Consider the following 25,969-nt stretch of genomic DNA (forward strand, 5'->3'; position numbering starts at 1 on the left):
TCAAGTGTCCACCTCAGTGCCCGTCACCCATTCCCCTCCAACACCCGCCCTCCTCCCCTTCCACCACCCCTAGTTCGTTTCCCCGAGTTAGGAGTCTTTATGTTCTGTCTCCCTTCCTGATATTTCCCAACATTTCTTCTCCCTTCCTTTATATTCCCTTTCACTATTATTCATATTCCCCAAATGAATGAGAACATACACTGTTTGTCCTTCTCCGATTGACTTATTTCACTCAGCATAATACCCTCCAGTTCCATCCACGTTGAAGCAAATGGTGGGTATTTGTCATTTCTAATTGCTGAGTAATATTCCATTGTATACATAAACCACATCTTCTTTATCCATTCATCTTTCGATGGACACCGAGGCTCCTTCCACAGTTTGGCTATTGTGGCCATTGCTGATAGAAACATCGGGGTGCAGGTGTCCCGACGTTTCATTGCATCTGAATCTTTGGGGTAAATCCCCAACAGTGCAATTGCTGGGTCGTAGGGCAGGTCTATTTTTAACTCTTTGAGGAACCTCCACACAGTTTTCCAGAGTGGCTGCACCAGTTCACATTCCCACCAACAGTGTAAGAGGGTTCCCTTTTCTCCACATCCTCTCCAACATTTGTGGTTTCCTGCCTTGTTAATTTTCCCCATTCTCACTGGTGTGAGGTGGTATCTCATTGTGGTTTTGATTTGTATTTCCCTGATGGCAAGTGATGCAGAGCATTTTCTCATGTGCTTGTTGGCCATGTCCATGTCTTCCTCTGTGAGATTTCTCTTCATGTCTTTTGCCCATTTCATGATTGGATTGTTTGTTTCTTTGGTGTTGAGTTTAATAAGTTCTTTATAGATCTTGGAAACTAGCCCTTTATCTGATAGGTCATTTGCAAATATCTTCTCCCATTCTGTAGGTTGCCTTTTAGTTTTGTTGACTGTATCCTTTGCTGTGCAAAAGCTTCTTATCTTGATGAAGTCCCAATAGTTCATTTTTGCTTTTGTTTCTTTTGCCTTTGTGGATGTATCTTGCAAGAAGTTACTGTGGCTGAGTTCAAAGAGGGTGTTGCCTGTGTTCTCTTCTATGATTTCTATTTTCTTGTCTCACATTTAGATCTCTCATCCATTTTGAGTTTATCTTTGTGTATGGTGAAAGAGAGTGGTCCAGTTTCATTCTTCTGCATGTGGATGTCCAATTTTCCCAGCACCATTTATTGAAGAGACTGTCTTTCTTCCAATGGATAGTCTTTCCTCCTTTATCAAATATTAGATGACCATACATTTCAGGGTCCACTTCTGGGTTCTCTATTCTGTTCCATTGATCTATGTGTCTGTTTTTGTGCCAGTACCACACTGTCTTGATGACCACAGCTTTGTAGTACAACCTGAAATCTGGCATTGTGATGCCCCCAGCTATGGTTTTCTTTTTTAAAATTCCCCTGGCTATTCGGGGTCTTTTCTGATTCCACACAAATCTTAAAATAATTTGTTCTAACTCTCTGAAGAAAGTCCATGGTATTTTGATAGGGATTGCATTAAACGTGTAAATCGCCCTGGGTAACATTGACATTTTCACAATATTAATTCTGCCAATCCATGAGCATGGAATATTTTTCCATCTCTTTGTGTCTTCCTCAATTTCTTTCAGAAGTGTTCTATAGTTTCTAGGGTATAGATCTTTTACCTCTTTGGTTAGGTTTATTCCTAGGTATCTTATGCTTTTGGGTGCAATTGTAAATGGGATTGACTCCTTAATTTCTCTTTCTTCAGTCTCATTGTTAGTGTATAGAAATGCCATTGATTTCTGGGCATTGATTTTGTATCCTGCCACGCTACCAAATTGCTGTATGAGTTCTAGCAATCTTGGGGTGGAGGCTTTTGGGTTTTCTATGTAGAGTATCATGTCATCGGCGAAGAGGGAGAGTTTGACTTCTTCTTTGCCAATTTGAATGCCTTTAATGTCTTTTTGTTGTCTGACTGCTGAGGCGAGGACTTCCAGAACTATGTTGAACAGCAGTGGTGAGAGTGGACATCCCTGTCTTGTTCCTGATCTTAGGGGAAAGGCTCCCAGTGCTTCCCCATTGAGAATGATATTTGCTGTGGGCTTTTCGTAAATGGCTTTTAAGATGTCGAGGAAAGTTCCCTCTATCCCAACACTCTGAAGGGTTTTGATCAGGAATGGATGCTGTATTTTGTCAAATGCTTTCTCTGCATCTAATGAGAGGATCATATGGTTCTTGGTTTTTCTCTTGCTGATATGATGAATCACATTGATGGTTTTACGAGTGTTGAACCAGCCTTGTGTCCCAGGGATAAATCCTACTTGGTCATGGTGAATAATTTTCTTAATGTGTTGTTGGATCCTATTGGCTAGTATCTTGTTGAGAATTTTTGCATCCATGTTCATCAGGGATATTGGTCTGTAATTCTCCTTTTTGGTGGGGTCTTTGTCTGGTTTCGGAATTAAGGTGATGCTGGCCTCATAGAACAAATTTGGAAGTACTCCATCTCTTTCTATCTTTCCAAACAGCTTTAGTAGAATAGGTATGGTTTCTTCTTTAAACGTTTGATAGAATTCCCCTGGGAAGCCATCTGGCCCTGGACTCTTGTGTCTTGGGAGGTTTTTGATGACTGCTTCAATTTCCTCCCTGGTTATTGGCCTGTTCAGGTTTTCTATTTCTTCCTGCTCCAGTTTTGGTAGTTTGTGGCTTTCCAGGAATGCATCCATTTCTTCTAGATTTCCTAATTTATTGGCGTACAGCTGTTCATAATATGTTTTTAAAATCGTTTGTATTTCCTTGGTGTTGGTAGTGATCTCTCCTTTCTCATTCATGATTTTATTAATTTGAGTCTTCCCTCTCTTTTTTTTAATAAGGTTGGCTAATGGTTTATCTATCTTATTAATTCTTTCAAAGAACCAACTCCTGGTTCTGTTGATCTGTTCCACAGTTCTTTTGGTCTCGATATCATTGAGTTCTGCTCGAATTTTAATTAACTGTCTTCTTCTGCTGGGGGTGGGGTCTATTTGTTGCTTTTTCTCTAGTTCCTTTGGGTGTAAGGTGAGCTTTTGAATTTGAGATCTTTCCAGTTTTTGAATGGATGCTTGTATTGCGATGTATTTCCCCCTCAGGACTGCTTTTGCTGCCTCCCAAAGATTTGGAACGGTTGTATCTTCACTCTCATTAGTTTCCATGAATCTTTTTAATTCTTCCTTAATTTCCTGGTTGACCTTTTCATCTTTTAGCAGGATGGTCCTTAACCTCCACGTGTTTGTGGTCCTTCCATACTTCTTGTTGTGATTAAGTTCTAATTTCAAGGCATTATGGTCTGAGAATATACAGGGGACTATCCCGATCTTTTGGTATCGGTTCAGACCCGATTTGTGACCCAGTATGTGGTCTATTCTGGAGAAAGTTCCATGTGCACTTGAGAAGAATGTGTATTCAGTTGAGTTTGGATGTAAAGTTCTGTAGATATCTGTGAAATCCATCTGGTCCAGTGTATCATTTAAAGCTCTCGTTTCTTTGGAGATGTTGTGCTTAGAAGACCTATCCAGGGTAGAAAGAGCTAGATTGAAGTCACCAAGTATAAGTGTATTATTATCAAGGTATTTCTTGAGTTTGGTTATTAATTGGTTTAAATATTTGGCAGCTCCCACATTCGGGGCATATATATTGAGGATTGTTAAGTCCTCTTGTTGGTTAGATCCTTTGAGTATGAGATAGTGTCCCTCTTCATCTCTCACTATAGTCTTTGGGGTAAATTTTAATTTATCTGATATAAGGATGGCAACCCCTGCTTTCTTTTGAGGACCATTTGAATGGTAAATGGTTCTCCAACCTTTTATTTTCAGGTTGTAGGTGTCCTTCTGTCTAAAATGAGTCTCTTGTAGACAGCAAATAGATGGGTCCTGCTTTTTTATCCAGTCTGAAACCCTGCGCCTTTTGATGGGGTCATTAAGCCCGTTCACGTTCAGAGTTACTATTGATAGATATGAGTTTAGTGTCATCATATCTATTCAGTCCTTGTTTTTGTGGATTGTTCCACTGAACTTCTTCTTAAAGGGGAATTTTAAGAGTCCCCCTTAAAATTTCTTGCAGAGCTGGTTTGGAGGTTACATATTCTTTCAGTTCCTGCCTGTCTTGGAAGCTCTTTATCTCTCCTTCCATTTTGAATGAAAGCCTTGCTGGATAAAGTATTCTTGGTTGCATGTTCTTTTCATTTAGGACCCTGAATATATCCTGCCAGCCCTTTCTGTCCTGCCAGGTCTCTGTGGAGAGGTCTGCTGTTACCCTAATACTCCTCCCCATAAAAGTCAGGGACTTTTTTTCTCTTGCTGCTTTAAGGATCTTCTCCTTATCTTTGGAATTTGCAAGCTTCACTATTAAATGTCGAGGTGTCGAACGGTTTTTGTTGATTTTAGGGGGGGATCTCTCTATTTCCTGGATCTGAATGCCTGTTTCCCTTCCCAGATTAGGAAAGTTTTCAGCTAGGATTTGTTCAAATACATATTCTGGCCCTCTGTCCCTTTCGGCGCCCTCAGGAACCCCAATTAAACGTAGGTTTTTCTTCCTCAGGCTGTCATTTATTTCCCTTAATCTATCTTCATGATCTTTTAATTGCTTGTCTCTTTTTTCCTCAGTTTCCCTCTTTGCCATCAACTTGTCTTCTATGTCACTCACTCGTTCTTCCACCTCGTTAACCGTCGTCGTTAGGACTTCTAGCTTGGATTGCATCTCATTTAATTGATTTTTAATTTCTGTCTGATTGCATCTAAATTCTGCAGTCATGAAGTCTCTTGAGTCCTTTATGGTTTTTTCTAGACCACCAGTAGCTGTAAAATAGTGCTTCTGAATTGGCTTTCTGACATTGAATTGTAATCCATATTTTGTAACTCTGTGGGAGAGAGGGCTGTTTCTGATTCTTTTTTTTGAGGTGAGGTTTTCCTTCTAGTCATTTTGCTCAGTGCAGAGTGGCCAAAAACAAGTTGTATTGGGAAAAGGAGAAAAAGAGAGAGAAGGAAAGAAAAGAGAAAAAGAAAAAAGAGAAAGAAGAAAAAAAGGGGAAAAAGAAGAAAAAGAAAGAAAAAGAAAGAAAGGAGAAAAAAGAAAAAAAAAGGGGGGTGGGGTGGGGGAAGCAATCAGAAATCAAGAAAAAAAAGCACAAAACAAAACAAAAACAAAAACAAACAAACAAAAACAAAAACAAAAACAAAAAAACAAACAAAAAAAAAACACGGGGGAGTATCTTCCGATTCTGTATACTTTAAGTCCCTTGACTTCCCTTGGAACTGGTCCGTGTCGCTGGTCTTCTGGGGGAGGGGCCTGCTGTGCTGATTCTCAGGTGTTAGCACTTGGGGGAGCTGCTCTGCCCCTGCCTGGTGCAGGGCTCAGTGGGGGTGTTTACCCCGTGAGGCCCCGGGAGGAAGCCACAGTGGCGGCGGCAGCTCTGGGACCCTAGAGTCAGCTCCCGCAGTAGCTCCGGGGCTCTCCGTCTGCAGGGCCTGGGGGCTCCCGGGCGGGGCCGCTGATATGCTCAGTTCCAGGCAGGAGCGTCCTCGCTGTCCTGGGCCCTCCCGGCCCCTGCCTGTCCCTGGGGGAGGCCGGATCCTGGGCTGTGTCCTGGCGCCCTGTGCTCCGGAGCCTGCGCTGTTGGATTCGCGCTCCCGCCCCGCAGCCCCCTTCGCGGAGCCGCCGCCCGAGCCCCTCCGAGCTGTTCCCGGAGCCGCGCCGCCCCCTCCGCGCGGAGCTTCTTCCTCCGCCCGAGCCGCCGCCGCCGAGCTGCTCCCAGAGCCCCGCAGCCCCCTCCGCGGAGCCGCCGCCCGAGCCCCTCCGAGCTGCTCCGGGTCCCGCCGAGCGCTGCAGCCCTTAGGGAGCTCGGCGCACTCTCCCGGGGCGCAGTTCCTCTGTTACTGTCCCCGGGAGCCCGAGGGCATCCCCGCCTTTCTGGGGATCCTGCTCCAATTCCCCGGGAGGCCTTTCCGCGGGGAAGGTTGGTGCAGCTCCTGCTCCTCCGGGACGGGGCTCTCCTGTCCTGGGGACACTCGCCCCGGCCTCAGCCCGGCTCCTCGCGGGGCCCCTCCCCCTTGGAGGCCTTTTGTTCCTTTATTTCTTTTTCCCCGTCTTCCTACCTGATAGAAGCGCGAACTCTTCTCACTGTAGCGTTCCAGCTGGTCTCTCTTTAAATCTCAGGCCGAATTCGTAGATTTTCAGGATGATTGGATGGTTTTCTAGGTAATTTGTTGAGGACAGGTGACTTGGAGACCCTACTCTGCCGCCATCTTGCCCCTTGTCCCTATTTCTTATATTTTTAAACCATTCTTTTATTTTTAAAAAAGTACTTCTTTTGTATGATGTATCTATAAATCCAATTTTTAAAATCCTTCTGAGTACAACATTGGTTTTTGATTTTGCGGATGCTTTTCTGTTTCCTTATGTTTTATAACTGGGTGTGTGCAAGCGTGAAACATTATCAGTGAAAAGCCTTTGAGCCATGGGTTGAAAATGCATTCTTCAATAGAGAATTTGTGTTTGTGACTGCCAAGTACCCAAGGGGTAGAGATGTTTATTTTATTAGCCCACTCATAGATAGAAATTAGGTTTGTAAATAGGAATAAAAATTAAAATTCAGTACCTCCCCCTAATCCATGGGGTACATGTTCCAAAGCCTCCTAGTAGATGCCTGAGACCACAGATACCACTGAACCCTATATTTACTGTTTTTCCCTATGCATACATCCCTTTGATAAAGTTTAATTTATAAGTTAGGCACAGGAAAAGATTAACAGTAATAACTAATAATAAAAGAGAACACTTAGAAAAATATACTGTAATAAAAGCAATGGGAATGTGGACTCTCTCTCAAAATACCTTATTGTAATAGATTCACCCTCCTTCTTGTGATAATTTGAGATGATAAAATGCCTACAGATGAGATAAAGTGAGGTAAATGACATAGGCACTGTGGTATAGCTTTAGGTTACCACTGACCTCATAATATTTCAAGAGGAGGATCATCTACTTCTGAACCATGGGTAACTGCAATTGTGGGTATGGAGGGAGAAAGAATGGGCTCTCTTATATTTCACAATGGGTGAATCTCATTCTCAATTGGCATCTCTCTTATAAAACACAGTTGGCAAAATGTATCAACAACTTAAATTGTAAAACCTGGGATATGGAAATTCTTTTAAAAATGATTTATCCTAAAGATAAAATTACAAGGGCACACAAAATTACATGAAAAAGCATGTTCACTGTAGAATTTTCTACATCAATAAGCTGAAGATAACTTAAATATCCCATAATACAGACTAAGCTAAATAGATTATGATATATGGATATATTAAAATACCAAGGACATATTAAAAAGAGGTTTTTTTCTGTAAAATATTTAATGCCCTGGCAAGAAGTTCACATATATTGTCTATGAGAAAAATCCCTAGATTTAAAAAGCATAATCCCATCTTTTATAAAATTGCAGAGATTTTTTAACATCTCCTTTTGATTATATCTATTTTTAAAGGTTTTATTTTTAAGTAATCTCTATACCCAACATGGGTCTTAAATTCACAACTCCAAGACTAAGAATCACATGTTCTATCAACTGATCCAGCCAGGCACCCTTTGATTATACCTATTTTTAAAATTTCTACAAAACCTACATTTTTAATATACTAAACAAAATTCTTTTTAAAAAGTAATAAGAATGGCCAAGAAAAATGTCAATAATGGATATGGCTATCTAGATGTTTTTAACATTGTGCCTCCCTCTGCAAAAATACATTAATCAGATTAAATTTAAACATTATACTTGCTAGAAAATCAAAGGCTAATATTTTAGATATATACACAACTCGCAAAAATTAATTAGGAAAATACTCATATCTCAAGACATAAAATGAGTAGGAGACAAAAATATCACAGAGGGGGATAGTTTTTAAACCATTTATCTCAATAAAAATGAAACAAGTATAAAATTTTACAGACAACACTGGTTCTTAGCCCTATATTTGCTAAAATCTTCTCAAACTTATAGCAAATGAAAAGTAGAGGATCTCATGCTGTCAAGTGCACATTTTAACAGGACTCTGATGACATCTAGACGGCCTTATCCTTTTTTCAAAAACATTACGATGACATGTATCAAGAGTCTTAAAAATATTCACCATTATTTTCTCGGGGTGCCTGGATGGCTCCCTAAATATAATCACCTTAAGCCTCAGGAGCAACTGGACACTGTAGAATATTTTCAAATCAAAAGTATTATTCCAAGTTTTTTTTTAAAGATTTCTTTATTTATTTGAGGAAGAGAGAGAGAGAGAGAGCCCATGAGTGTGTGTGTGTGTGGGGGGGTGTCTAAGGTGGGAGGAGTAGAGGGTGAGGGAAAGAAGCCCAATGCAGGGCTTGATTCCAAAACCCTGAGATCATGACCTGAGCTGAAACCTAGAGCAAGATACTTAACCAACTGCACCACCCAGGTGCCCTCTGTTTTCTTTAACATACAATAAATTTGGTTTTCATTTGGAAACAAGTCAGATTATAGGTATAAACCATTGTTATGTTTTTTTAAAAGATTTTATTTATTTATTCATGAGAGACACAGTGAGAGAGGCAGAGACATAGACAGAGAGAGAAGCAGGCTCCTTACAGGGAGCCTGATGCAGGACTGGATCCTGACCCTGGGATCACGCCCTGAGCCAAAGGCAGATGCTCAACCTCTGAGCCACCCAGGTGTCCCACCATTGTTATATTTAAATGTGCTAAAATGATTGAATATTATAATACTAGATTGTTATTGTTGTTTAAAATTTTTTAAATCTTTTAAGAAATAGTATATTTTTAAAGTTATGTTACGAAAGGACTTTAAAAACAATACTACTATCATTTTGAACATAAGAAATGTAGACAATAAATGCCAATAATACTAATTACTGAGCTTTCACATTATAGATTGGACATGCACAATATTTAGTAATGTTTAGCAAAGGCTATAATAAATATTAACCTTATTTATATTTATATGGCACTGTACACTATATATTCTGCAAACAAGAATTCTATTAAAAATACCCTGCTAAAGGGGCACCTGGGTGGCTCAATGGTTGAGCGTCTGCCTTTAGCTAGGTCATGATCCTGGGGTCCTGGGACTGAGTCCCACATCAGGCGCTCTGCTCACCAAGAAGCCTGCTTCTCCCTCTGCCTGTGTCTCTGCCTCTCTCTCTGTGTCTCTCATAAATAATAAATAAATAAATAAATAAATAAATAAATAAATAAATCCCTGCTAAAAATAAATAAAAAGTATTCTGCTGAATCATGACTGAATAATGTTGTGCAAAAATATAAATACAATTATATTACCTTTAGAACGATCAAGTTTATGTAAACTATCATTTAACAGAAGTATTTAGAAACTTCCATCAATCTTATTACAATAAAAAAGTCTAGAAAAAGTAATCAAATACAAAAAAGTATTTCATAGAATCTATATCACTGCAAAATTGTGAGGGCTAAATATAAATTTTAAGTTATTAGTTCACATGTTATTTACAGAATACTATCTGATTGCCTGACATTAATTCTCTAAAATGTGCTGTCCAGGCTTTGCGTACATAGAGAAGATGCTGGTATTTTTCCCACTATCCCAACACCTTTACTCCCACTCTCTCAAGTTCCAGGTTGAAGCAACAGAGAAGGTGTTGTTTACAATCAGGAGGGCAAGAGGGTAGCACTAGGGGACAATGGTCCATTCCAACCTCTGAACTTGTGAGCCTGGTGAGTAAAATGGTACTGATATATCTACATGTGAATGCTCTAAACAGCAGGTGGGGACTAGGAAGAGGCCCACAGAAAAGAGCTCTTTGTCTGAGTACACGGACTTTGGGAAAAGCTACTGAGTCAGAAAGTCTGCAAGTGAATCCCAGATGGCCAGCGGAAGAGAGAAATTATTCTTCCACTACCAGCAAGAACCCAGAATAAATGACAAGAAAACTAAAGTCAACAACACAAAATTCAAACTTTTCAACAACCCAATATACACATAAAAAGGAGAACCAAAAAGACCCAAAAGTTTAGAAGAAAAAAATGTGATGGATGTGAAGGTATAACATCTTTATTTTAAAAAGTCTATTCATTTACTTATTTTTCCTTTATCCTGCTGTGTTCAGCTTGTGCCTCTTCTTTTTCTATTTGATTCGGAGAGACAAAATGGTTAAACAAGACTGGTTCTACCCCCTGCCTTTGAAGGTGGAAATGCACTGTCTGACAACATGTTCTGATAAAACTTCTTTCTGAAAACATATTGGATCCCCCACTGAGTTTGTTGTGAAAGGATCTGACCTGCCCAACCTACCACAACCACAAAATAAGTTTGGTAAAACTGATGCTTAAAACTACATTTATCTTCTCACTTTTGTGACTTTGTGCAATAATACCTAATACAAATATTTAAATACTATGTGAAAAGTCATATAGACACTAGCTGCAGAAATATTCTAGGTATTTGATTATAATAGAGCCAGAAGAATTTAGAAATTATCTGATCTTAAACCTACAGAAAATGAGGAACAGAAGTAAACTGAATTACCTGGTTACTCATTTGGTAAATAGCCAAGTCAGGGTTCCCAAGTCCATTGTGTGTTTTTTTTTTTTTTTGACTATTTTTCAGGCGACGTTATGTGACTTAAATTTCTCAAAGAATAGAATAATGTTTCTCATTTATTATTTCTAAGATGTACAAAGTAACATCATTAGCTAAGCATACATTGCATGTAACACCATATTCACAGATATATAAAAACAAAAAAGCCATCATTATAAGAAAACATTCACTAATGAACTGATCACTTAAAAAACTAGTACCTAAATATGCCTCAGTTTCTAATATAAAGTCCCACCCCACCCATTAGTCAGGCGCTGACTGATTATTAAATGGTGTATTCCAATCACAGAGTAGATAGCAAATGCTGTTAAAAATGAAAATGAAGGATTACACTAAAGCCAGACAGGGATGCCAGAACTGCTTCACACCCAATGCCACTGACAAATAAGGATCCAGTGGAGGAGACAAGTTAACAACTGAAGAAGAGAGAATTAATTCAGATGCTTCAAATGACAAATCTTTTAATATAAAGAGTATTAAGAGAGGGCTGTAGAAAACTTATCTTTTCAATACTTCTCTAAAATAACTCTGTATTGTGAAATCCAAAAATAAAGTAAAAAGTGACAGATTATATACCATACAATTAAATCAGAAAAAAATACACAAGATAAAATACACAATTCGTTCTATTGTCACTTAAAGATTAGTGTGCAATTGCAATCATAATCTAAACTTAGTTAAATATAAAATAAATTATATTATTTTTATAATATCATTTCATTTTTAAGTTAAAAATAAAATGCATTATTAGTATTTGTGATATCTAACTTGTCAGATTAACTTATGCCATGCTATGCTCTCCAATTCCTCTGACTCCTGGTAGATCACTTTCTGCTGTCTGCATGCTAATCACAGGGACTAAGATATTGACTTTCCAGTAATTTCACCTCCTCTTGTTCTCAACTTTCTTTTCCCAGGTGTGCTTATAACTTTCAAAATTGCATATTTTAATGAGTTATGTAAACATTGAGGCACTCTGCATGTTAAATATAATCCCTGAGAAAATGAAGGGTGGTAATATGAAAGACCCTATGGTGAGAGATCACTCTAAAAACCATTGGCTACTTAGATATGGATAAAGCCACTGTAACAGATTAGAAAATAATCATAAGAAAATACAAAGAATCTGCACTCTGGTTATTCTGAAAAATTTAAATGATTTCTATTCATCAAATAAACAAATATTGGAAGTCACAGTTGATGTATTACAAGTGTAATTTATGCAAGAAAAAATATTAGGAATTCTACAAAATGTATCGATCCTCAAGGGAAAGTATCCATATCAAAAGATTTATGACAATGAAAATTTTTCAAGTAGTTTTAAAGAAAAAGTAATATACTTTCTTGAAGTAGAAAATTTTCTAAGAAACAAATCTACAATGTAGATGAATTTATAATCCTTATAGAAGAAGCTATCTTCAAAGAACAGAAGGTGTGGCACCCAGATACAAAAAGAAATTACAGTAGCTGCCTACATCTTTGCTACTAAAAAATTCAGATAGTTGTTTTGTTTTACAAAAAATGTATAGGTTTTAAAAATATAAATTAACTTTGATTTGAAGATGGAAAAGTTTAGAATTTGAAGCAAACTATTTCTTCCAAATGCATACCAATAATAATTGAAATATATATATATGTAAAATATATATATATATATATATATTTAAAGAAACACAGGGGGCACCTGGGTGGCTCAGTGGTTGAGTGGCTGCCTTTAGCTCAGACCAGACTCAGGTCATAATCCCAGGGTCCTGAGATCAAGTTCCACATCAGGTTCCCTGCATGGAGCCTGCTTCCCTCTCTGCCCATGTCTCTGCCTCTCTCTCTGTATCTCTCATGAATAAATAAATAAAATATTTTTTTTAAAAAGAGAGAAAATAGAAACACAAAATAAGGTTTAACCAAGCTCAAAATAAACATCTCTGAGGACTAAACATGGAACAGAAACACAAAATGCTAAATGGAGCTGAAGTCATAGGTCCACTTAGCATCAGGTCTACAAGTAGGTGGCTGGGTTTTAGAATTTGATTTCTGAGGATAATGTCAAGTCTATGGGGAGTGGATGACCTAGAAAGATTGTGATATAACTCTTAACTGAATCAACTCAAAAGCTAGTTCATTGACCAGACAAGCATGCACCCAATGTCAGTCCAGTCCAGTCCTCATTCTGAACTGAGGACCTTGAGGAAGTAAACAGAAGCAACAATAAAACCAACACAGAACATCAGCTGAGCACAGAGGGAGAGAAAGAAAAATAAAATACATCAAAATTAAAAAAAAAAGACAAAAAATCTCCTCTAGAAGTTAGCTTGTAAATCCAAATATCAGAATGTAGGAAATCTAATACTTAGATAAAAAATAAGAGCTGAAACACGTATCTACTCTAGATGAAATCAATGCTGTGGAAGAAGAAAAGAAGGATCAAAAAGAAATTAATGAAATTACACATGCAAAAATGAACAAGGAAATATGAAAGAAAAAACAGCAAAAAGAATAAACTAAAAAGGATTTATTAGAAATATTAGGAAAATATAAGAACTATATTTAAGAACACAGAAGAGGCAGAGCAGGAGACACTGAATAATTATATGCCAACTGCTTATGAAACACAACTATGTCTATAAAACTTTTTTTTGACTCAGAATTCAGCTCCCTTCACTTTTGAAAATGATAAATTAATGGTACCTTGGGGCAAGTTTTACCTAACCCTTTATAGCCTTATATCCACACAGACAGGATGGCATTGGAATCCCCGTTCTCCTTGGGTGGGAGCTTAGGGTGTGTTTTCTTACAAAGTCACTGTAAGAAGCAATTGGTTGAATTTAAAATGCTATTGTTAACACATGTCAACATGGTGGGTTAAAGGGAGTTGAGTAGCTGGCCTATAAATTAAACATCCTAGTGTCATTGTTGTCATTGCTTTGTAGAAAAAAATGCAGTCAAAGCTTCAAGAAACCAATTCAAAAATTTTGGGAATATAATTCATCCTCATGTTCAGGCTTCTTGCTTCTCTTTTATTCCTTCAAAGCATCCACTGATGTGGCCTGGCTTTAAGTTGTGCTTTATCGTTAGTTATTCTGTATAAAAATTCCAACCTCAAATGCAGTAGCATGTCATTTTAACCTCAAACTCATGTTTTAAAAATCCCCTTTGTCTTTCTTAACACCTTTATTGAAGTGCTATATGCATACCATGAAATCATCTGTTGTAAGTGTTCAATTTTATGTTCAGTAAATTTGCTGAGAACCATTACATTTGCAGAATCATTACTACAATCCGGTTTTACGATGTTTCTATCACCTTCAAAAGATCCCTTGCGACTATTTGCTGCCACTCCCCATTTCTATCCCTCCTTCCAGGCAGCCGTTAATACACTTTCTGCCTCCATGGCTTTTCCATTTTGGACATGTTATATGAAGGGAATCATTCAATATCTGAACTTTTGCATCTGGATCCTTTCGCTTCAGTATAATGTTGTGAGATTCGTTCCTGTTGTAGTATGCATCAGCATTGTGTTCTTTTTTATTGTTGCATCTTGATTAGTTTTATACTGGGCCAATGACCTTATTATTGAGGAGAAATCAACATGTTTTAATGTGTCCACCTGAGGTCTTTATACTAGTGAAAACGTGTTCTCCACAGAACATTTCTTTCCTTCCACATCTTTACCATAAGAGTCTAGGGACCTTCATTGTTTTGGGTGGCCTTTACCAGAATACCCTCTACTTGTAGCCTGCCTTAGCCCCTGCACAGCACTGCCACAGTAATTCAGGGTAAACATAAATAAATATTAAAAATAAAGAAAAGTGCTTTGAGCATATTACTTTCAGATTCTCAAAAGCTCCCAAATGCCTGTAGAATTAAGTCCAAGTTCATTGGGTTGGTACACTTTGACTTCCAGTCAAGTCCTTTTCTCCCTTTCTTGTGTACTTTTCCTAACCTCTTCTCTTTCATTGGTCACATTTCTCTGACTGATCCTTCTACATGTTTAACTTATTCCTACTGTGTGTGTCTGCCTCTGCTTGTTCCTCAACAGCCATCCTTATACTCTTCTTGGCTCTACCCTAAGCCCAAATCCTACCTCCTTACTCTTGTATCCTTGCTCACTGCAGCCCCCTGTCTCTCTCTCCTCCCTTCAGTCTTGAACTATCACTCTCTGTACCACACTCTCAGCCTCAGGTAGTGGTCACAGAAAGCGTTCATGTATGGAAGTTTAATTTTCCCTGCAAAGTAAAGCTCCTTTAACCCAGGAACCACATTTTCTGGTGTGAGCTATTTGAGAGCAGGACTCATGTCAGATTCTTCTTCTCTTTCTTCTTCCTCTTTTCCTCTTCCTCCTCCTTCTTTTTCTACTTCCCAAATCAGTATTTTGCAAATAGCAGTAATCAAGAATATTTGTGGACTGCAAAAAAAGTTCATATATCCTACACAATCAGAAGGATGAATGCATGAAACGGCACTGGCTGACCAAAGTGCTCCATTTCCCTTTCACGCTAAGACAAGAAGTGAACATGAGTAAACTTCAACTTTACTATCAGTATGTCACCAACAAAGAGCCAGGAAAAGGTCCCAGGATACGCGTGGTGCAATCTCTTACTGTAATATGAGACAGAATCTTTTTTCAGGGGTGAGAATAAAAGTCCAGGGCCACCTCGGTGGGCGCTATCTAAAGACAGGCCCATCACTGCCAATAAATGTTCTTGGTGCCTTAGCAAAGTCAGAGATGCTCAGGTTTGCTTTCAACCTAGCAGGCCTTTCATTTCCTTCTAGCAGTATAACAGAGGGCTATCCTGGAATAGAAAAATCACACCAAAATCCACTATGATGGATTTCTACTCCGCAGCAACACAGCAAAGGTTCATTTGAACATGGTCCCAGAAGTTAAAAAAGAAAAAAAAATGACATTGAGTCACTGGTATGTTGTCAAAGAAAATATCCTTCTAGATTTGTTTTTTTTTTTTTTTTTAAGATTTATTTATTTATTCATTCAGAGAGAGCGAAGAGAGAGGCAGAGACACAGGCACAGGGAGAAGCAGGCTCCAAGCAGGAAGCCCGATGTGGGACTCGATCCTGGGTCTCCAGGATCACACCCGAGGCTGCAGGCGGCACTAAACCGCTGCGCCACCAGGGCTGCCCCTCCTTCTAGATTTGTAATCAGGATTGTATACATCCTCCTAACCATATTTTTTGGCACACACATCTCACCAAATTTCAGGGATCCACACTGAAAAGTCAGAAATTCGTTCTTACTTTCAAATATCAGGAAGGTATTATCTCTGCTCTAAAATGTGTATTAAACCATGGTTACAGCAACACCAGCCTCCTCACTAAGAAAGTTTACATCCTCTCCTGACATCCCTCACTGCAATATTCCCCTGGTGAGCTAGGCTTCCATCTGAACATCATCATTTCCTTCTCTTCTCTTAAGTCTTCTCTTTAATGCCTCTCATACTATGTCCCCTCCTTCACATCTAATCATTCATTCATTCATTCATTCAGCTACCAATCAACTGACTTTTCACTAAGCATCTGCTATGTGCTGGGCGTGGTGCAGTGTGAAGACGACTCAGTGTTGAGCAGGACATATGGTCCCTGAAGCACTCAGCTTGCGGTCTCATTCTCCTGACTAAATTTCTTCCCAGCCTCCTCACCTAACTGCGATCAGTGCTCGGCACTGCTGCCTGATTGTCTTGGCTTACCAGCCTTTTCTGATTCCTCTGCCTCTGTGTTTGTCCTTATGCTGAGAATGCCCCAACATCCATCTACAGAAAATCTACCCCTCAAAAAAAACTCACTTCCCCAAGAGGCTTCTCCTTTAATCCCTCCTAGTAGTCATCTTGCTTTCCTTGGGTATTTCATGACATTGTTATTTCTTTTCCAACATTTACCTTTTGTCATCACACACACACACAGACACACATATCACTATTTTCATCCAACCAATCTCTAAAAAGCTGACCATGCCTTGGCCTCAAGGCATTCCACCAGCAGGAATTTGTTAAGAGTTCATAAAACATGAGGTCTTTTACAGAGGACTTCTTTGAGCCTAAATAGTCAGGCAAGCTGAATCCTATAACCATGGAGGGTAAATGTACTGACTTCATGGCATCTCCTTTCTAGTAGCTGTTCAATACTGACACATAATAGTTGAAGATGTTATTCCAGGTCTTTTGGAAAAATAAGAAATAAAATCCAGCACATAAAAAAATACATTAAGTATGCTTTTGCTTATGGTAACTTGGACTTCAGCCCTTGGATGTCAGTGATGCACATTTCCATAAACCGATCTCTAACCTTCCTGTGACCAGAAAAATTCACTTAAGAAACTGTCGTCTAAGTGAAAAATAAGTGCTTCCCCACACTAGCCCATTTAAGCACCTAATTACAGGGTCAGTCAAGAGTCAACGTGTCCCATAACAGATTGCCTTCGTCCGTGGGTTCCTGTCTACGTGGTTAGCGCATCTTCACTCCTGACTCCTGGTATACTTGGATGTCATTGCCTTGACTTTGGGCTGTGTCTCTTCAGAGTTCCACTGATGCAGAATTTGGGGTAATTTGGAAAAGGACAAATGTGTTCCTTAAGTAAGTCATTTCTCTATAGATTACAAATGGAAACAAACCCCTGTTTTCTATCACTTCTGTGAACATGTTTGTGCTTGAGATCATAGAACTCTATTCTAGGTCTTTTAAAAAATTCTTTGAAGTAAAATTTCAGGTGGAAAAGATATATACCTTTAAAATGTTTAAATTGTTAGACTATGCTCCAGCAAGTTTCTTTCAAAACACACTTTAACCAAAAGTGAATGTGTATAAGTTATTTTGTCAAACCATTAAAGAATTCAGCACTTCTTTTAATGTTTATTAATCTTATAGAAAATCTGATAGAAAATTTGCATTGGTGTTTTTAGTGAGAAAAACTTAATGACTATTGGTATACTTCTGCAATTTAAGTGTTAATGTTTGCCCTATTTCCTAATTTACTATTTATCTTTTCCTTATCAACTTACAAGAGCCTTTTTGATGTAAAGATATTAATCCTCAAATATATTGCAAACATTTTTCAAGTCTCATTAGGCTTTAAATTTATAGATGTTTGGGATCCCTGGGTGGCTCAGCGGTTTAGCGCCTGCCTTCGGCCCAGGGTGTGATCCTGGAGTCCCAGGATCAATTCCCACATTGGGCTCCCTCTGTGTGGAGCCTCCTTCTCCCTCTGCCTGTGTCTCTGCCTCTCTCTCTTTCTCTCTCTCTATGTCTCTCATGAATGAATGAATAAAATCTTTAAAAAATAAATACATTTATAGATTTTGAGAATTTCTACAATATGTATTTTTTAAAAATGTAAATAGTAAAAACTAACTTTTTTCTTGTATCTTTTGGGAATTTTGCCACTCTTAGGACTTTCACAATGTAATTACTAAAACTATTATTACTTATTTTCCTCTGGTAATCCATCTTCCTATATTAAAACTTCTATTTATCTGAAATGTATTTTTGTAAAAGGTAAAGTAGGAATATCATTTCTTATTTTATCTAAAAATACATTCAATTGTACAAAAGCCACTTATTAACTTTGCTCTATGGTTTTAAGTGCAATTTTTTCCCAAAGATCAAACTGTGATTTATATACATGCTTAATCCTAGACTCTTTTCTTCTTTTCCATTTATCTTTTTGCCTGTTCTTGAGTCACTTCTGAACTCTACTGCAGATGATGATAGATAGATAGATAGATAGATAGATAGATAGATAGATAGATAGATAGATATACTTAACATCTGAGAAGGAAAACCCATGCCCATCATTCCTCTTTTGCTCATTTTTCTTACCTCATTTAATACATTTATTTTTCCAGAAGAATTCTATAATCAAATCATAAAGGTCCTAAAAACTCACCAAAGAGATTTTGATAGTTCTTGTTATTAAATGTATAGATTTGTAACTATGAAAATCTTTAAAATACTGAGCTTTCCCTGTGGGATTCCATGATGTTTTTGAATCAAGTTATTTTTTATGGCTTTAAGTCATTTTTAAAACATGTGTTCATATGGCTCTTAAATATTTCTTATTAAATTTATCCTTATTAGTTTATATTTTATATTGTTATTATCAATGGAATTTTTGTACTCATTGTTATTTTCTAACTTGTATTTTTTGTATTAGCACATAAATTTTGTTTTCAGCATGACCATGCTTAAGTTCATTTTTTGTTTTATTAGATCTTCTGTTCTATTCATTTTTTAATATAGATTATCCACTATTATGTTTGAATAAAGGAAACTTGTTTCATTCTTCCATTCCTATTCATTTCATTTCTTTTTCTTAACCTTTGGCATTTGCTACTACTGCCAGGAAAGAAAAAAAAGTTAACTAATGATAGGATTGTATATTACTATAAATCAAATTGGTATTAATATTGCTTTTTAAAGATTCATTTACTATTTTAGAGAGAGCATGAGCAGAGAAGGGCAGAGGGAGAGAGAGAATCTCAAGCAGACTTCACCCTGAGCATGGAACCAGACATGGGGCTTGATCTTACAACTCAGAAATTATGACCCAAGCTGAAACCAAGTGTTGGACTTTTAACGGACTAAACCACCAAGGCACCCTTATTATGGCTTTTTTAAAAAAATGAATTATTTTTCCTAATGTTGGTGAGGGTGGGATGGTTTCCTTAGGTCCATTTACGTGAGTAAACACCTCTCTTTAATCCCTGTCATTAAATTTGATTTATGCAGTAATAATAGGTAATTGAAAGAATACCAGGTCCATTTTAACAATATAAACTAGTAATGACTGCATATTAATTTATAATCCCCAATAGTTTTCCTCATCAAATATTTTCTGAAAGCAAAAACTAAAAGAGTATTTTTTGAGAGCTCAGTAGAAATCTAACCAGGTCTGTAGGTACTAACACAGAAGAATGTCTGCCAAATAGTTTTGACATAACAAAGCAACTTGTAGAATAGCCTCTAATATAATCAATCCCATTTCTATGTGAAAGAACAATTTATACACATGCACACAGACCTATACACATTGTCATTTTTATGGTAGACAGGAACACATCAGCAGCATCATAGTATGGAGGCTATAACACAAGGACTGTGGCTTGAAAAGTGAGAGAGAATTCTTTACTCTCCATAAATGTCAATGTCCTCCCTGGACTGTCAAGCATTCATTTCCTAAAATTCAGCCTTGATCCATTAGTGATACATGAAAACCAATACTGCTACATTGTATTTTGGAAAGTTATTACATGATAAACTGTACCTGAAAAGTCAAATTGCTGTATATATTACTGACATGATATCCAGGAAAAGAAAATGCTTTTATTTTTCCCCCCTCAAATATATCAAGACATGCCATCTACTTTAACTGATTTAATACACATTACCACATAAAAATTTCATGGAAAGTACAACTTAAATGCTATTTTACCTATGTTCTTGTCTCTGAAGGCTGTTTACCATTGGGATTCAGCTTATTCTGGGAACTCTGCTACCTCCCTTAAAATACACATTTCCATTAGCTGATGGAGAGTCCCACATTGGTTTACCCTCTTTCCTAACACACTAGTTATTTTCCTAACAAGACACAGTCTTGATGAATGGACTCCTCCTATTGCCTGCTGTCTTGTCCTTTGGCTGATTCAAAGGTAGAAAATACAAATTAGAAAGAAAAAAATAAAGGAATTGTTAATAAATGTAATGATAAATTAACATTTATCCAATATTAAAAAGCTTTCACACAATTTTCACTTTAGAATTATTTGGTCTAAAAAAACAATTCAGAGCTAAGCTAGATGTTGACTTAAGAATTCTTTGGTTTATGAATACTTACAACATGGGGCATAATGAGTGCCTGGTTTCCATGCCAGCAGCAAATTAATTAATGTAATAATAACTTAATGCTTATTGAGTAAAAGACTTTAATTCACTAAGTCAAACAAACAACCTCTTGAAGTGCAGAAACAGGATATTAATTTTTTTTTTCCTTGAAATGCCTTCCCATCTGGGGAAGATGATAAAGCTCCACTGAAAAGATGATAAAGCTCTATTCTAGCCTTCAAAGCTAAAGTCCCTAGCTGTTTTGAAGCACAAAGCATTATGGTTTCTAAAATAGATAGGAGCTGGTTTAGGACATGCTTCCCACCAAACTGCCTATGGGGTAATCAAATGCAGTGCTGAGAACCTGGTCAAAATGAAAGCAGCTAGTAGAGGAGAGGCTGAATCTGGTCTGGAGGTTTCTGACTCCTCATGTGTCTAGTTTTAATCCAGAATAATCCTAAAATGATGTTTGCTTAAATCAAAAGCTGAAACATGTGTATGTTTGGAAACATGTGCGTTTGGAAAGAGGGAACATAACATTTCAGCAATTTAGAAATCTCCATGATCTAACCTAAAATATCTAAACTTTATTTGAAAAGACATTTCCATGGACATTGTAATAACATGCCACTGAATTTTAATATATGGAAACTAAATGTATGAAAGACTATCCATTAAAAATGTATACAGTAACAAACATTTAAAACACTATTTGGACCTTCAGTTATAAAAACATAACGAGGTTCAAGTGTGTTTAACTTTAAATGCAAAGTTAATATTGCTTTATATATAATTACTTCAGGAATACATTTTCTATCATGACTTGAGAAAAATGGGGTATCTCTCAGGCATGAAATGAACTGATCTTGGAAGTAAAATCAAGTAATTGAGGAAGGTAAGAGTATCCATATGCTTACTGATCTTTATTCTTTCAATAAGGGTGGAGTAGACACTTTAAAGCAGACACAAAAACAAACTAAAACACAAACTGCATCTCCTCAAAAACAATTGGAAATGTGCAATAAGATTTATTTTACTAAGGGACTCCTGGGAGCTCAGTGGTTGAGCGTCTGCCTTCCACTCAGGGGTGATCCCAGATTCTGGGATCCAGTCCCACATCGGGCTCCTTGCAGGAAGCCTGCTTCTCCCTCTGCCTATGTCTTTGCCTCTCTCTGTGTCTCTCATGAATAAATAAATAAATAAATCTTTAAAAAAAGATTTACTGCTTGTGCTAGCAATTAGAATTTTTTCTTCTTTGATCTATCTTTTCTCAGTGCTATATATAGTTTATCTTAAGATATTTTCATGGAAAAAATCTAGATGTTCAAAAGAGCTCATTTATATTTCTCCATGGGAATTTTATCTTCATTGACAGAAACCAGTAACTATTTTTAAAAGGATTTTTTTTTATTGATTGACTAAATGAAAAAGATCTACACAGGGCTTTGCTCATATTGCACCAAATACGTTTCAACATTTATAACAAATGACTTAATTTTACAGAAAACCATAAGCAGGTAGGGATATACCAGTTACAGAAAGCATGTATCTTACAAAGATATGAAAAACCATTGGTGGAAAGATGGGAAAGAACAAGCATCCCAACAATGCATAAATCAAACAACAAAGTGTAAATGAAAGTGCCAGGCATTCATTTTTAGATCCGCTGAGCCCTTGGTTGCTGGAGATGGTTGTTGGCAGTAAAAACTGTCTCCCTCCAAAGGGTCGGTTGGAGAGCAGAGTGATTGGCAGCACAAATAGAAGACAAAGGAGAAAGCCTTCAATCTGCAGCTGATGCACAGGAAGAACATGGGGAGCTGAGTTTACAATAGAGACAACATTACCAAGCTAATGGCATGGGCAATCATGAGGCCACCACACATCCCGGGTATCAGCAGGGCATCCATTTTCAGCTAAGTGTTAGAGTACCTTTTTGCTTTCTCTCACCACTGCAGGGGTAAAACAACCTGGTGGGGGAAACACACTGACTGGTAATAAATTACTATATTGGATACTTTTTGTTTTCTTTCAGCAATGACTTCACTGTGTATTCTTGCTATCATTACCAATTAAAGTGGAGCCTGCTTTAGCCAACTGTATCTAACGGTATATCAGTCCCGATGCTCCAATTGCTTTGGCAAGTATCACAGGGTCAAGAGGCTCCTTTGACCTTTATCATCTAAGTCTTTCTGACCACTCACTATTTGAAGCAATCTCAGCTGAACAGATGGACACTTTCTGTGACACTATAAAGCTTAGAATATAAAGATAAATGAAATTGTGTTTCAGGCTTCAAACTGGTGTATGGGTGTAAAATATTGTTAGTGTTTCCTACAAGATGTCCAGTTGTAAAGTGCACATTCTGATTCTGGCTAATGGTTAGAACTGCTTGCTTCTTTTTTAATTGTAGATTTAATTTTTTTTCATCTGAGGAATAGCAGAATTTTATAAAGGCGTGACTTAGGGTCACTTGGTTACATTTTAATTACTATAATAATAGCCCATTTAAAAGTACAGGGTTTATTTTTCATTACTGTGCAATGGTATTATGCATGTTTTCTCTTTTAAATTAATGATGCATCAAAAAAGTTATACTGTACACAGAAAAAAAAACTAAGACTATAAATGTTGGATGAAATAAAAATGAGGATTTTAACTTACCTTAGACAATTTTTTTCTCTTAAACTACATCATTCACTTGCTGGAAGGAGATTCTAGTATTTTTACATTTCTGCATGTGAAAGGTAAAGGATTAAGCAACAGCTTTACATTTCATTAATCCTTTGGATTAGTATATCATCATGGTTATTGGAATATTTAGAAATTTTAAGTTTAACCTAAAGTAGAAGATATTTAAAAATTTCTTCACTTAAACTCAGCCTGGTCTCCTTTAAATAAAGTGACCGTATAATTTATTGTTCATACCAAGCCACTTTTGAGAGTGAAATAGTATACTATTAAATAATTACATTGGAAAAATAAGCATGTACTAGGAAGTCATAGTGAAATTGGAAGCATGGTAATACTATCTCAAAGGAAAAAAGCAATGAATATGCTTATTTTTAAAAATAAGCATTTTAGCTCTATTTTTCTGTATCACTCTTGCAATGTGACTATTTTTCTGTAAGCCACAATTATAACTCTGTAAGTCTAATTTTAAATGACTAAAAAAAGGAGTAAGTTTTTGTTTTTTAGTTTTCATGCTCAGTTTATTAGTTCCAATTCTTAAAAGCCTCTAGTTGCAGTAAACAATAACAAGATAATAATAATCAAAGCGCCAATAATAAGACTATTACCAAATTGTTCAAAGCTTTTTATTTCTATATTTTGTGCTTATGAAGTCCATGAAGCTAGTATTCTGTTACGATATTTCCAAAATAACCTCTCAGCAGTCACCTAAATTTCTATAAGGCAAAAAGATTTGATTGTAGGCAAGTGAGAAACAATAGGTATAATAGTTTTAGAGTTAAACCACTCATTGTGTTTGAGGAGCTAACAAGTTCAGAGTGAGAAAGGGATAAAGGAAGAAAAATAAGATAACCAAAATCCCTTGGTGTCAGAAAAAATGTTTCAGGGCACCCAAGATTGGGAACTGGCTAACAGACTAGAGGGCAAAAGTTAGGTTCCCCTAGAAGGAACCACAATCACAGGTATATCCCCACTTTCTGCAAAGAGATAAAACTCAAACACCAGCTTTGAAGTTTCAGGGTTTTCTAATTCTGAAAAGCAAATGCACAACACAATCTCCTTTCTAGATAATAAAATACTTTAGTGACAGAAATCAACTTTAGGAAAAAGCTCTCAGAGAGCTCGGGGAAAAAAAAAAAGGCAGGTTGAGGTATGGCTACAAAGGAATTGTGGAGACTAATACACATAACCAAATACTCTAGTCTGAATGCGTCATCCCAAAATTCCTATGTTGAAATGCTAATTTCAATATCATGGTTATTGGGAGGTGGGGATGTAGAGAGATATTAGTGCCTTTTTAAGAAGAGGTCAGAGAGCCAGTTAGCTCTCTTTCCACCTTGTGAGAATAAAATAAAAAAAACAGCCATCTACAACCAGGACAATAGCCTTCACCAAACACCGTATCAGCTAATTAACTTGATCTTGGACTTCCCAGCTTCCAGAACTGTGAAACATGAATTTCTGTTTTTTACAAGTCACCCAGTCTACGGTATTTTGTGAGAGCAGCTCAAGCAACGATACTTAATCAAATGCAAAAACAAAGCCCAAAATTTCTCCAAAATATAGAGCATCACAGTACTAGAGACAAAAATAGAAAGAATTACTTATATTGGTGCAAAGCTACAGTGAGGACTCCACTAGAATGCTGGATAAATTTGACCAGATTGTAGGAGCAAAATGTGAAGGAATGGAATTATTTCTGCACAGAGAAAGACTAAAAAATAATATGACTCAGTCTGGAAACTTGAAAGGATACATTTAATTATAAAATCACAATAATATAGAATACAAAATGTTAACTCATGCATCAAATTCTGAATTATTGAAGAGACTAAAGATATTTATATATTATTATAGATTTAAGAAAAATAGTAAGGGGCATTTGAATGAGAACTTAACTTTAGAAAAGTAACTTTTGCTATGTTGTTTCTGCCTTTAATGAAAAATAGTACTACTACTTACATAGTATTAAAAATATAGATAAACAAAATCAACCTAATCATTAACCACACTATCCAAAGAGATTTTTTTTCTTAAAGATTTATTTATTTATTCATGAGAGACACACACAGATAGAGAGAGAGGCAGAGACATAGGCAGAGGGGGAAACAGGCTCCCCGCAAGAGCCTGATGTGGAACTGGATCCCGGATCCTGGATCATGCCCTGAGCCAAAGGCAGATACTCAACCACTGAGCCACCCAGGCATGGCTCCAAAGAGATTCTTAACTTTTTGAAAGTAGAAATCTGAAAAGAAACCGTGCTTTTCCATTTCATACTCATAGACAGGAAGAATAAATATTGTTAAAATGTCTGTAATACCCAAAGCAGTCTATATATTTAATGCAATCCCTATTGAAATACCACCAGCATTTTTCACAGAGCTAGAATAAACAAACCTAAAATTTGTATGGAACCACAAAGGCCCCAAATAGACAAAGCAATCTTGAAGAAGAAAAACAAAGCTAGAGGCATCACAATTCCAGATATCAAGTTATATTACAAAGCTGTAGTGATCAAGATGGTATGGTACTGGCAGGAAAACAGACACATAGATCAATGGAACAGAACAGGAAACTTAGAAATGAACCCACAACTAGGTGGCCAACTAATCTTTGGCAAAGCAGGAAAGAATATGCAATGGAAAAAAGGTAGTCTCTTCAACAAATGGTGTTAGGAAAACTGGACAGTAACACCCAGAAAAATCAAACTGGACCACTTTCTTACACTTATTTATAAACAAAAATAAACTCAAAATGGATGAAAGACCTAAACATGAGACAGGAAACCAAAATCCTAGAGGAGAAAATATGCA

The 25,969-nt window shown here is 37.1% G+C and overlaps 1 protein-coding gene across 1 annotated transcript in view; it reads right to left on the minus strand.

Moving 5' to 3' along the window:
- WDR72 (WD repeat domain 72) overlaps positions 1-25,969 on the minus strand; it is a 227,726-nt gene that overhangs the window by 101,468 nt on the left and 100,289 nt on the right. The gene's annotated exons all lie outside the window — the stretch shown is intronic.

This window comes from Vulpes vulpes, chromosome 15 (genome assembly GCF_048418805.1).
Source record: "Vulpes vulpes isolate BD-2025 chromosome 15, VulVul3, whole genome shotgun sequence".
Classification (NCBI taxonomy): Eukaryota; Metazoa; Chordata; class Mammalia; order Carnivora; family Canidae; genus Vulpes; species Vulpes vulpes.